General features: G+C 41.3%; 1 long non-coding RNA gene across 1 annotated transcript; it reads right to left on the reverse strand.

The window, feature by feature from the left end:
• Window positions 1–1,480: 1,480 nt before the first annotated feature.
• On the reverse strand, window positions 1,481–8,620 carry LOC122459648. Its single transcript, XR_006280470.1, has 3 exons — window positions 8,342–8,620; window positions 2,355–2,861; window positions 1,481–2,210 (listed from the first exon to the last, which is right to left on the reverse strand). It is a non-coding gene; the product is annotated as an uncharacterized LOC122459648 (long non-coding RNA).
• Between the last annotated feature and the right edge of the window lie 3,990 nt (window positions 8,621–12,610).

Here is a 12,610-nt window from a genome sequence, read left to right on the forward strand (position 1 = left end):
TTTGTGCTATTATTTTGTACTACTCCTTAGCAATTTGTCTATGTTTCCATCTTTTGTAAGATTTCTTTTTGATTTGCAGGTCATTAAGAAGCTCTTGATGGAGCCCTATTAGCCTCTTACTATTCTTTCTATTTTTCCTTTGCATCGGGATAGTTTGCAGTTGCATTTAATATTGTCTCCTTGAGAAACTGCCAGTTATCCTTAATTCCTTTTTCTCTTAGATTTTCTTCCAATAGGACTTTACCTATCAGTTCTTTTAGTTAGTTAAAGACTGCATTTTTCAAGTCCAATGTCCCTATTCTGCTGCTCTCACTTCTTCCTATCCTTAGAATCATGAAGTCTATCATTTCATGATCACTTTCACCCAAATTGCATTCCATCTTCAGATTCACTACCAATTCATCCCTGTTGGTCAGAATGAAGTCTAAAATGGCTGTCTCCCTGGTTACTTCCTCCATTTTCTAAAACAAGAAATGGTCCCCAGCAACGTTCCCTCTAATTTTTGACAGGCCATGTACACAAAAAGTTTCTTCTGTGCACATTTTTGACAAGCCGTGTGCGCAAAAAATTTCTTCTGTGCAAATTGCTGTACTTCTGTGCAAATTTTTGTGCGTGCGGTGTTTCGCCGTGTGCACGAGGTTGAGGATCTGTGTGTGCGCAGACACACACACAGCTTAGAGGGAACAGTGGTCCCCAGTACATTCCAAGAATTTATTAGAAATTTTGTGTTTTTCCTTATTATTTTGCCAACAGATGTCTGGGTAGTTAAAGCCCCCCTATTACTACCAGATCTTAGGTTTTGGATATTTGTGGTGTTTGTTCTAGAAATGCCTCATCCACCTTTTCTTCTTTGCTTTCTTTTCTGATTTGCTGGTCTGTAGTAGACACCTACCATGATGTCACCCCTATTTTTCTCCCTTTTAACTTTACCCAAAGATTTTCACCTCCTTCTGGACCTCAAGAAAAGTATATATACTCTTGATGTATATGCAACATCTCCCTTTTTCCCTGCCTGTCCTTTCTGAACAAGATATACTCTTCTATACCAATATGCCATGAGATTTATCCCCCTATCTATGATGCCAATTAAGTCATAATTGAGCTTATGTGCTAATACTTCCAGTTCTTCCTCTTTATTCCCCATATTCCTTATATTGGTGGATAGACAGCTAAGATGTTGAGCAGATTCCCTCACTGATTTCCCTCTTGTGTGCCTATGACCCTATTGTAATTTTCCATGCCTCCTCCCCATATCTAGCCTTCTATTCAGGTAATCTTTTTATGCTTACCTGTTGGCTTTTGTCACCCTCTCCCTTTGAACCTAGTTTAAAGCTCTTGTCACTAGGTTATCAAGTTGGAACACAAAGATGCTCTTCCTCTTCTTGGTCAGATGGATCCCATCTCTTCCCAGCAGTCCTCATTCTCAGACCAGCATCCCATGGCTGATGAGTGTAGCCATCAAAAAATCACATTTTGGTTGAAAAAATAACACATATTGAGTTGTTTTCATTTGCCATCTGTTTTTTAGACTCTAGGATACACTTGGGTCACATTTTCAAACTTTTCTCCACAGTCATGATGTCTAGAAACTTACATTTTTTGTAAATAAATGCAGGGAGTCTTACTTAATCACATGCATCCAGGAACGCAGACTAAGAAAATACCAAATCTCCCAAGAACCACAATAATATTGTGAGAGTTGACAACATGGCATAAGTCAGGAGGAGAAACTGTTTTTCACATGTTTCCCTATACAGGGCTGAAATTACACACACAGGTGGGATACATGGATTCACCCTTTCCTACCCCCTAGCCATACCAAAACTCTATGCATCCACCCAGAACAAAGGGATAATAGAAAGCATTAGGCCAAACTGCTTTTAAATTACTGGGGACTGTCCAAATGGTCCAACCCCCAATCAAAGAAACATTTTCACCTGTAATTTGGGCTTAACTAGAGAACTTAGAACAGGGATGGCACACAGTATTACCTCCAGTCAACCCCTCCCTAAACATCCTAAAAGAAATGTACTCACTGCCCCATATACCATTAACCTTCCTCCCCTGCCCCCCAAAGGGAGCAACATAAGCCCAGAGAACATTATTGGAAGGGAATGAAAGGTTATAAGGCAAACGTTGGGTGGGATGCAGAGGCCAGCTGAGCAATCTTTATGTAGGAGCAGGGCCATTATCACTGACAAGATTGGCACCTAAGAAGGAACCACAAAAGGAGAAAACCATTAGTCCAGTAGCAATACCCGAGAAGAAAATTAGAAATGGATTACAAATATGACAGTACCTTTTTAAATTAAAAAAAAGTTATAAAAGACAATGATGTGTGGACTCTTACTTACACTGCTCATTAAAGTAGATTCCCTGGGCACCTCTCCCAGATATAGACAAGCTAAGACTTGGGTGCTACTCCTGGCTTGCTGACATGATGTCCTCATATGTAAGGTGTACAGCAGGGAGGGGCAGGGCATACCCACTATCTCTGATGGCTTATTCAAGGCAGGGAATGGAAGAAATAAAATATGTGATGTGGAGAACATATATTCTCCAGACCATACACAGTTTGCACCTGAACTAGGGTGCATTGAGGGAAACAATTCACAGCAAGATTGCTCTTCTTCTCTTGTCCCTTCTTGGGGGTTCTCATCCTCTTTGCTGTATTCAGAACATTGCCCATGTCAGGATCCTGTTCAGCATCACTTGTGCCTGCTGCATTAGATATGCAGATGTGTGTGTTTGTGGACAATGAACACCAAACTGAAGGCAAATTCCAAATTTGAGGGGCCTTAACTGAGAACATCCAGGATCCAGATGGGGACTATTAGCTTGAGGGTCCCAGCTGATCTCAACTGCTGGGAAAAAGCACAAAGAGGCAATCTCTCAGAAACTCATGACCCAAGCTATAAGGTCCTAACAGATTAAAATCATTATTTGTAGAGTAACTCCTCGCTTAATGTTGTATTTATGTTCCTGAAAAATACGACTTTAAGCGAAATGTTAAGCAAAATGTTAAGATGTTAAGCGAATCCAAGTTCCCCATAAGAATTAATGTAAATGGGGGGTTAGGTTCCAGGGAAATTTTTTTCACCAGACAAAAGACTATATTTTTATATGTATGTACATACACACTGGAAGCTGCCACTCTGAGAGTGAGAGAGACGGCAGACTGAGAGAAGAAGATGGGTAGAGAGACTGCTTAACAGGATACAGCACCTGGCAGAGCTAATCCCCAGGATGGCTAGGAGGAGGTGCCATGAGCATTGAGGGAACCCCATCATAAAGTCCAAGACTACCCTATAGTTTTCTCAGGAGAAAAGAATCAGTCAAGTGCCATTAACCCTGCCAAGGACTGCACACATGTCAGCAGCAGTAAAATAAGTTGATGTCAGATCTAATAGAGTCAGTACGGACATCTGGTCTTTGCTCATCACTAAGAGGATATTGTTGATCAACAAGACGACCAGTGCAGCCTCCTCACTATACCTAATCCTCAAAAAAAACAGACTGACAGGCATCAATCAACACTGATGACTCCAGATATTACAAGAACCTTCTCAGTAAATGTCTCCCCAGAATGGAGATTAGAGACAAGGCAGTAGTTGATGAGTGGTGATGTATGCCTTATGAATTAATCTGAAATATCAGGTTATTGTTGCATTGGTGGTTTTGTTATGTCACTATACACTATTCCCCGTATTTTGTTTTATATCTCTTTGCTCACATCTTCCCTCCTTATTAGAGGAGATTCATCCCTTCAGCACAGTTAGATTAGGGATACATTTGGTCCACTTTATTTAGCAAGAGTGGCCCCCTCCTTACTGGAACATATTTTACAACTTAAGATATTTGGCATATCTAATTTCCTATTGCTAATACTCAGCACCTCCAGGTCATTGTTCCATTGGAAAAAATGTATCTTTACATCTTTTAGCAGCATCAAATTATTTCCACCCTACCCTCAAGCATAATGAAGTTGCATCATGTAAAGGTCTGTACATTAATCATTTACAACAGGTATGATGATGCTTCTATTCCAACAGGGCTGTACGTTACATAAAAAATAATGATGCCTACACTGAAGGATCTACTTTAAAACATTACAACATTTGAGATAATTGGCAAAATGCTTGGAGAGGGAAATCCTGGTTTCAGCAAGATCCATAAACGCAGTCCTTCTGGAAAGGATAACTAGCCAGGGGTCCTAATACTGAGTAGTCTTTATATGAATAGACCCACTGAAGGTCAACAATACTTCAGTAGGGCTATTACCTAGTCCTAATGAATCCTTATGGTCTTCAGTGGGGCTGTTCATGCTAGTAAGGACTATAGAATAGTAGGACTGGAAGGGGCCTTGAGAAGACATCTAGTCCACTCCCCTCCAGTTATGGCAGGACTAAGTATTCCCCAGAACTCATGCCAGTACTATACATGAGTAAGAGATTTCAGTCAGTTATGTTGTCCTTATGCTGCTCTGAGTTCCATGAAAACATCTCACACAATTAGATCTTCAACATGGCAGATTTTGGCCCTTAACTAATAATTTTTCACCCAGGTGCTGAATGTTAAAAGGGGTGGGTAGCTAGTGTAACGGTATATTTGTGAGATATAAAACGAAGTGTGATGTCCAGTGGAGAACCTCTATATGAAATGAAATGGAGATCCAGAGAATCAAATATATGAGTGCAGGAGATGAAAAACTAGATCACTTAGAATCAGTCTCAGCTACATTGCTACACTCATCAAATCATATATAAAATACATGTTTTTTTTCCTAAATTCTGAATTTTGTGGTTTCATCTGAAGTCTCTGGTTATCCCACAAATGGATTATACTATCCAAGCCTATGTGAATAGACAACTTTCCTGTGGAAACTTTTAGGAGTTGGCATATCAAATTAAATCAGTGTTAGATATATTGCTGGATTTTGGTTTACTCAGTGAGATTTAAAATGTTACATTTAAAACCTGCTCTTTTATGTCTGTTCCTTCTGAAACAGATGGTAAGATTTGCAGTCCTCATCCTCCCTTACTCAAGCAAAACTTTCGTTAACTTCAGTGGCACTTATTTCCTCAGTAAGAATTGAAGAACCTTGCCATCAGAAAGAGAGAGTCAGGCAGGGAGACAGTTGCTGTTATATGTAGATAAAACTGTTTTCAAGTTCAGAAAATAATAAAAACAAAGTATATTTTAATGTGTCTTCATAATGCAGACACTGTATTGAAATACCCTTTTAAAAAATCTTGAATCTGGTGCCAGCAATTATAACTTTTTCTAATTGTGATAATTACATACAGAATCAGGTGGAGTTATTAAAAATATTTTAATCTAAAAGAGAGGTTAATTTTCTGGACCATGATATACTTGTATAGTTTTTTAAAACATAAATAAGTGACTGATTCTGATACCCTTATCTTTGAGTAGTCCCATGTAAACTGATAGGCCTTCTTGAGGAGTATGATACTGAGTGTAAGAGTGTCAGAATCTGACCCTAAGTATTTTCCTTTCAGAGGGTGGAGACTTCAGGCAGTCCCTCAGTTGGTGATTCAGACTGTCTCTTTTTAAGATTTACAAAAAAAAAAACCACATCACAACACCAGAACCATTTTATTGCAGTTAGAAGCCTCCATGCAGAGAAAGTTCCAGTATTCAGCTGCATGAAGTAATGGGTGGGGAATTTATAATCTCATAAAGCTCCACCTGGCAATAAGTTACCTTCTCCCATCCCTGGGTGGATCACTACAATGTGCTTTACTGAATATAAACTCTGTGAGCCAAATTCAGACCTGGGATAAGCAGACAACTCCACAAGCATCAATATATTTACGCCAGTTTACACTAGTGACTCAGTAACTCCCACAGATAGAAAACCAGGATATGCTGTATCACAAATGTTCAAGGCCCAGGTCTGAATTTAATCTTTCCCATTAGTGACTGAACTGAAAAAAATCTATTATTCATTCAGCCCTACTTATGGAGTCTCCTCCATAACTGATTAGTGTTTCTTTTACTCCACCTAATTCAAACATAAATTTGCACCAAGCAAATTGATTCTTCCTCATCTCTCTCAGAAATTAAGAAGTGATGGGAGGGGTGGAGATTGAGGAAGATTGGGTGGAAAGAGGAAAGAGTAGTTAATGCTGAAAGAGTCACAGAGCGCTATAGAATAATCCTGAAATGATATCCTGACATTGTGGTGCAATGTTTGCATCATACAAATTTCAATATATAGACATCAGTCCAGGATTATTTGTGACCCCTCTGTGACTCCTTTGAGGATTAAGTGCTTGACCCCCAGAGGTCCTGAGAACATGCCCTAATTTGCTGTTCATTTCTGCAATGTTGAATGCTACTGCTGTAGGTACAATTAAGTCTTGCCAATTACAGTGCAAGAGAATATATTAATTCGGTGACTCAACTGAATTACTCCTCCAGCCCACAAAGATTTTTCAGTGCCAGCCTTTGGGGTCCACAGTTCTGGGAACTTAAAAATGTAAATACAGGCAGTCCTCGAGTTTACCACATTCAACTTATGACGAACACTTATGGCATTTATGACACTTCTATATTGACTCCCTGGTTCGACTTATGACAATTGATTTTGACTTTACGACAATCGATCCCGCAATAAAGTGTGTTGCGGTTCCGACGTTTCAACTTACGATGCAAATTTCAGGAACCAATTGTGTCATAAGTCCGAGGACTGCCTATAATAATAATACTTTCCCCAAAGATCAACGGTTATTAACATTCTTGCTATGGTCACTCAAGGCTGCTCTTTAGGATCTGAGAAATATGACTGTAGATCTTTTTATATTCTGAGGGTGCACTGACCAATTTTTTTTTGGGGGGGGGAGTTCTAATGGCACATGTGTAGAGGTGTGATGACCATGGATAATAGTCAGATGTGTCTTAAAGGGATGGGGATTTCTCAAAAATTGTTGTATAAACTTTTCAAAAACTGCTGAGGTCGCTTCAGCTGATCCTCACGTGTTTTCTCTCTCTCTTTTTGTGGGCTTGGAGTTTTACATCACACATCACTAAGTTCAGTTCTAATTTAAGGAACGAAGAGTAAAAGATGTCTGTGTAGTCAGAAGAGACTGGTGAAATGCTGCAAATTGCTGCAAAATTCAGCAAAAAGCTGAATTGCGTTTGTGGTTGCTCCTTCCTGGCAACCATTCTGAGCGTAGCAAACTGAAGAAAAGACACAGTTTATTAAGATCTGAGAATCAACATGAATTCTAGTTCTGAGTACAGGACGGGTGTTTCTATAGAATATGTATATTGTTGCAAGCACATATATGTGGGTTTGCACTTCACGTATTAGCGCTCTCCCATAGGCCTTGTCTACCTCCAGTTCAAAATGATTAACGTATGATTTTTAAGGACTTGTATTGTTAGCACATGAGCATTCTTTCACAAATAATGTGCACTTTGTGTAAAGCAATGAAGCCCCAACATTGTTAATTGTCTTCAGTTGCTGTTTCTGTAAGTATTTAAAGGGAAATTAAAAGTAGTTACAGAACAGAAGAAATAAAAATATTTTCCTGTATTCCCTGAATAAGGAGTTATTTTTCCATCCCAATAATTGATTGTGGTTTGTCTTAAATTATATATTCCTCACTACAAAGGATCATAATGAAAGCCATATTTGACCATGGGGTAGTACTTAAATCCTGTAGGGTGTTCCACCTGTTCTGTGTCCAAATAAATAAATAATAAAATCACTTCCAGACCTCTCTCTTCTTTTATTGATATATTTAATGTCCTCTAGCTTTTTAAAGCATTTAATAACTTATAATTTCCTTTTACCGAAGGCAAGGGATGCAATGAAACTTTTCTACATTATCACATAACATTAAATATAGAAATGTATCTTTGTTGTTGGTAGCAAAAATGTCTTGTCACTAAACAAACATTCCATTATATGCTTCTTATCTGCTTTGTGTGATTTTTATTGGGACTTTTTGTTTGTTTTTTGTTTGAGAGTAATTTGTTAGTCTTCGTTCAAATTTAAAAAATATCTAAGTAGTATCCAAGAAATGTGGAGATAATCTAAAGAAACCTAGGCGGCATCTGTGGAAGTAAAATATTCTCTACAGCTTTTTAATGTGTCTTGCAGGATGTACAGACTTGTTATCTTTGTGAAAATGGTCAAATTGGCAATTAAAAAGTCATTTGGCTTTTGTTTGATTACTTTTTTGTAAAAAAAAATGTGAAGGAACATTTTTGGGGAATAAATCAAAGACATTCTGTGTGTTAGGTGAAGACCCTTAGTGCTCTGGAGAATATTTTGGGTCATTTCTGCAGCAAATTTTGATGGATTCCTTACCTTTTAAACCTGTGTTGAAAGAAAAAGAAAAGTCATCTTCCTCCCTCGTGAATCTGCTGACCCACCTAAGAGAGGGATGGGGCAGCCTGCCTTCAGCCTTTTCCTCTTCCAAACACTGCAAACAGAATAGTTGGTATGATGAGAGAAAAGCAGTTTACCAATAGCTTCCTTGTTCTCAATCTTCTACTGCTGCGACCAAATCTACAAATGACCTGCAATTCCAATGCATTTTCTATAGCTGAAGAATCAAAGAGCACTATAATCCCCGATTAAATCTTATTATCCTCTCTCTCTCTATCTCTCTCTTTTTAATCAACTTCATTACCTCCAAAGTATTATATATGCCAGCTGGGTTCTAAGCATTCAGCATAGATTATGCCTGCTTTGAGCACAAATACTCCAGATACCTAAGTGTTTGCGTGCACACACAAATCTCTCACTTTAAGAGTCTCTTAGCCCAGCGGAAGAATCTGTCCTATCTCGGGGCCTCTCCTTTTGCCCCTCCACCCCCACGAACATGATACAGTTCTGTGGTGACCTAGAATCCTATTTTCGACGTCTCAGACTCAAGGAATATTTCCAACACACCTCTGACCAACATATTAACCCACAGAGACCTTCCTGCCAACACTACAAAAAGAAGGATTCTGGGTGGACTCCTCCTGAAGGTCGAAACAGCAGCCTGGATTTCTACATAGACTGCTTCCGCTGACGTGCACGAGCTGAAATTGTGGAAAAGCAGCATCGCTTACCCCATAACCTCAGCCATGCAGAACACAGTGCCATCCACAGCCTCAGAAACAACTCTGACATCATAATCAAAAAGGCTGACAAAGGAGGTGCTGTCGTCATCATGAATAGATCGGAGTATGAACAAGAGGCTACTAGGCAGCTCTCCAACACCACTTTCTACAAGCCATTACCCTCTGATCCCACTGAGAGTTACCAAAGAAACTACAGCATTTGCTCAAGAAACTCCCTGAAAAGCACAAGAACAAATCCGCACAGACACACCCCTGGAGCCCCGACCTGGGGTATTCTATCTGCTACCCAAGATCCATAAACCTGGAAATCCTGGACGCCCCATCATCTCAGGCATTGGCACCCTGACAGCAGGATTGTCTGGCTATGTAGACTCCCTCCTCAGGCCCTTCGTTACCAGCACTCCCAGCTATCTTCGAGACACCACCGATTTCCTGAGGAAACTACAGTCCATTGGTGATCTTCCTAGAAACACCATCCTAGCCACTATGGATGTAGAAGCCCTCTACACCAACATTCCACACAAAGATGGACTACAAGCCATCAGGAACAGTATCCCCGATACTGTCACGGCTAACCTGGTGGCAGAACTTTGTGACTTTGTCCTGACCCATAACTATTTCACATTTGGTGACAATGTATACCTTCAAATCAGCGGCACTGCGATGGGTACCCGCATGGCCCCACAGTATGCCAACATTTTTATGGCTGACTTAGAACAACGCTTCCTCAGCTCTCGTCCCCTAATGCCCCTACTCTACTTGCGCTACATTGATGACATCTTCATCATCTGGACCCATGGAAAAGAAGCTCTTGAGGAATTCCACCATGATTTCAACAATTTCCATCCCACCATCAACCTCAGCCTGGACCAGTCCACACAAGAGATCCACTTCCTGGACACTACGGTGCTAATAAGCGATGGTCACATAAATACCACCCTATATCGGAAACCTACTGACCGCTATTCCTACCTACATGCCTCTAGCTTTCATCCAGATCATACCACTCGATCCATTGTCTACAGCCAAGCGCTACGATATAACCGCATTTGCTCCAACCCCTCAGACAGAGACAGACACCTACAAGATCTCTATCATGCATTCCTACAACTACAATACCCACCTGCTGAAGTGAAGAAACAGATTGACAGAGCCAGAGGAGTACCCAGAAGTCACCTACTACAGGACAGGCCCAACAAAGAAAACAACAGAACGCCACTAGCCATCACCTTCAGCCCCCAACTAAAACCTCTCCAACGCATCATCAAGGATCTACAACCTATCCTGAAGGACGAGCCATCGCTCTCTCAGATCTTGGGAGACAGACCAGTCCTTGCTTACAGACAGCCCCCCAATCTGAAGCAAATACTCACCAGCAACCACACACCACACAACAGAACCACTAACCCAGGAACCTATCCTTGCAACAAAGCCCGTTGCCAACTCTGTCCACATATCTATTCAGGGGATACCATCATAGGGCCTAATCACATCAGCCACACTATCAGAGGCTCGTTCACCTGCGCATCTACCAATGTGATATATGCCATCATGTGCCAGCAATGCCCCTCTGCCATGTACATTGGCCAAACTGGACAGTCTCTACGTAAAAGAATGAATGGACACAAATCAGACGTCAAGAATTATAACATTCAAAAACCAGTTGGAGAACACTTCAATCTCTCTGGTCACTCGATCACAGACCTAAGAGTGGCTATACTTCAACAAAAAAGCTTCAAAAACAGACTCCAACGAGAGACTGCTGAATTGGAATTAATTTGCAAACTGAATACAATTAACTTAGGCTTGAATAGAGACTGGGATGGATGAGTCATTACACAAAGTAAAACTATTTCCCCATGGTATTTCTCCCTCCCACCCCACCCCCCACTGTTCCTCTTATATTCTTGTTAACTGCTGGAATTAGCCTACCTGCTTGTCACCATGAAAGGTTTTCCTCCTTCCCCCCCCTGCTGTTGGTGATGGCTTATCTTAAGTGATCACTCTCCTTACAGTGTGTATGATAAACCCATTGTTTCATGTTCTCTGTGTGTGTGTATATAATCTCTCCTCTGTTTTTTCCACCAAATGCATCCGATGAAGTGAGCTGTAGCTCACGAAAGCTTATGCTCTAATAAATTTGTTAGTCTCTAAGGTGCCACAAGTACTCCTTTCTTTTGCGAATACAGACTAACACGGCTGCTACTCTGAAACCTTTAAGAGTCTGATATACTTTCCTATTGCCTATATATTCTTACAATTTGCATCGTCTCTATAGCTCATTTCATTTAGGCCTGAGATCATTAATTATGCAACCAAGTACTTGCACTAACCACATTCACTGAAAACAGTTTTCAAAGAAACCTGAAAACAGGCACTATTTTCCTTGACCTCGTTGCAGTGTATGATACGGTGGGGCACATGGGTCTACTTGTTAAAATATCAAGAGTGCCCCCATCATGGGTTACTGATGCCATCGAACTGCTACTCCGAGACAGATGATTCAGGGTGCATGTGGGTGAGAAAACAAGTGCTTGGAAAAAACAGATGAATGGGTTACCTTAGGGTCTGTTCTATCCCCAACCTTCTATTTTTCCCCAGGGCTGCTCACCCCCACTCCAGCCCGAGGCCCTGCCCTTGCTCCACCCCCTCCCTGAGGCTCCTGCCCACCACTCACTGCTCTCCGCCCTCCCGCAACTCCCTTCCTGAGCTGCCAAATAGCTGTTTGGCTGCACCTCTAACTAGCTGATCAGGAGCACCGCCAAACAACTGATCAGTGGCGCTGCTGAACAGCTGTGCCTGATAGGTGCCAAGCACCCACTATTTTTCCCCCTGGGTGCTCCAGCCCTGCAAAGATGCTGCAAAGCTAGCCGACTATTGCAACACATGGCACCTTCAGCCTAGCACCAGCAAGAGAGTCTCTAGCACCACAAGCCAATGTGACAAGGGAACTAAACATCATAATGAGTGGCCAGAGACTGAAGCATGAAGCATACCCAGTTTATTTAGCTGTGACCCTCAACCGAAGTATGAGATACAAAAGCCCCCCCTAGGCAAGATAGCAGTGAAGGTCAAGACATGCAACAAACTTCTCAGCAAACTGGCAGGTTCTTCATGGGGAATGGATGCTCCAACCCTAAGGACCTCAGCCCTTGCCATCTCATACTCATACGTATAGAGTGGGTCGTATGAAGTGGGTCGGCACACAACAAACTTGTTAATGTGCAACTCAACTCAACAATGCGCATCATCACAGGAAGTGTCCAACTGACTTACCTTCTACGGCTTCCAGTTCCGAGCCACATTGCTCCCCCTTACATCAGGAGGGAGATTGCAGCTGGCAAGCTGCTTGAGAAGGTACATGCCAACCCACATTTACCCTTGTTCAACAACCTTTTTAGCCCACAAGCCACATGTCTTTCATCACAACACACACTGTGGTCAAGGCTGCCATGCCAGGACATGACAGCAGAGTCCCTGTGACAGGAGACTGGTGCTTACCACC

The sequence above is a fragment of the Dermochelys coriacea genome, chromosome 3 (assembly GCF_009764565.3).
Source record: "Dermochelys coriacea isolate rDerCor1 chromosome 3, rDerCor1.pri.v4, whole genome shotgun sequence".
In the NCBI taxonomy this organism is placed as follows: Eukaryota; Metazoa; Chordata; order Testudines; family Dermochelyidae; genus Dermochelys; species Dermochelys coriacea.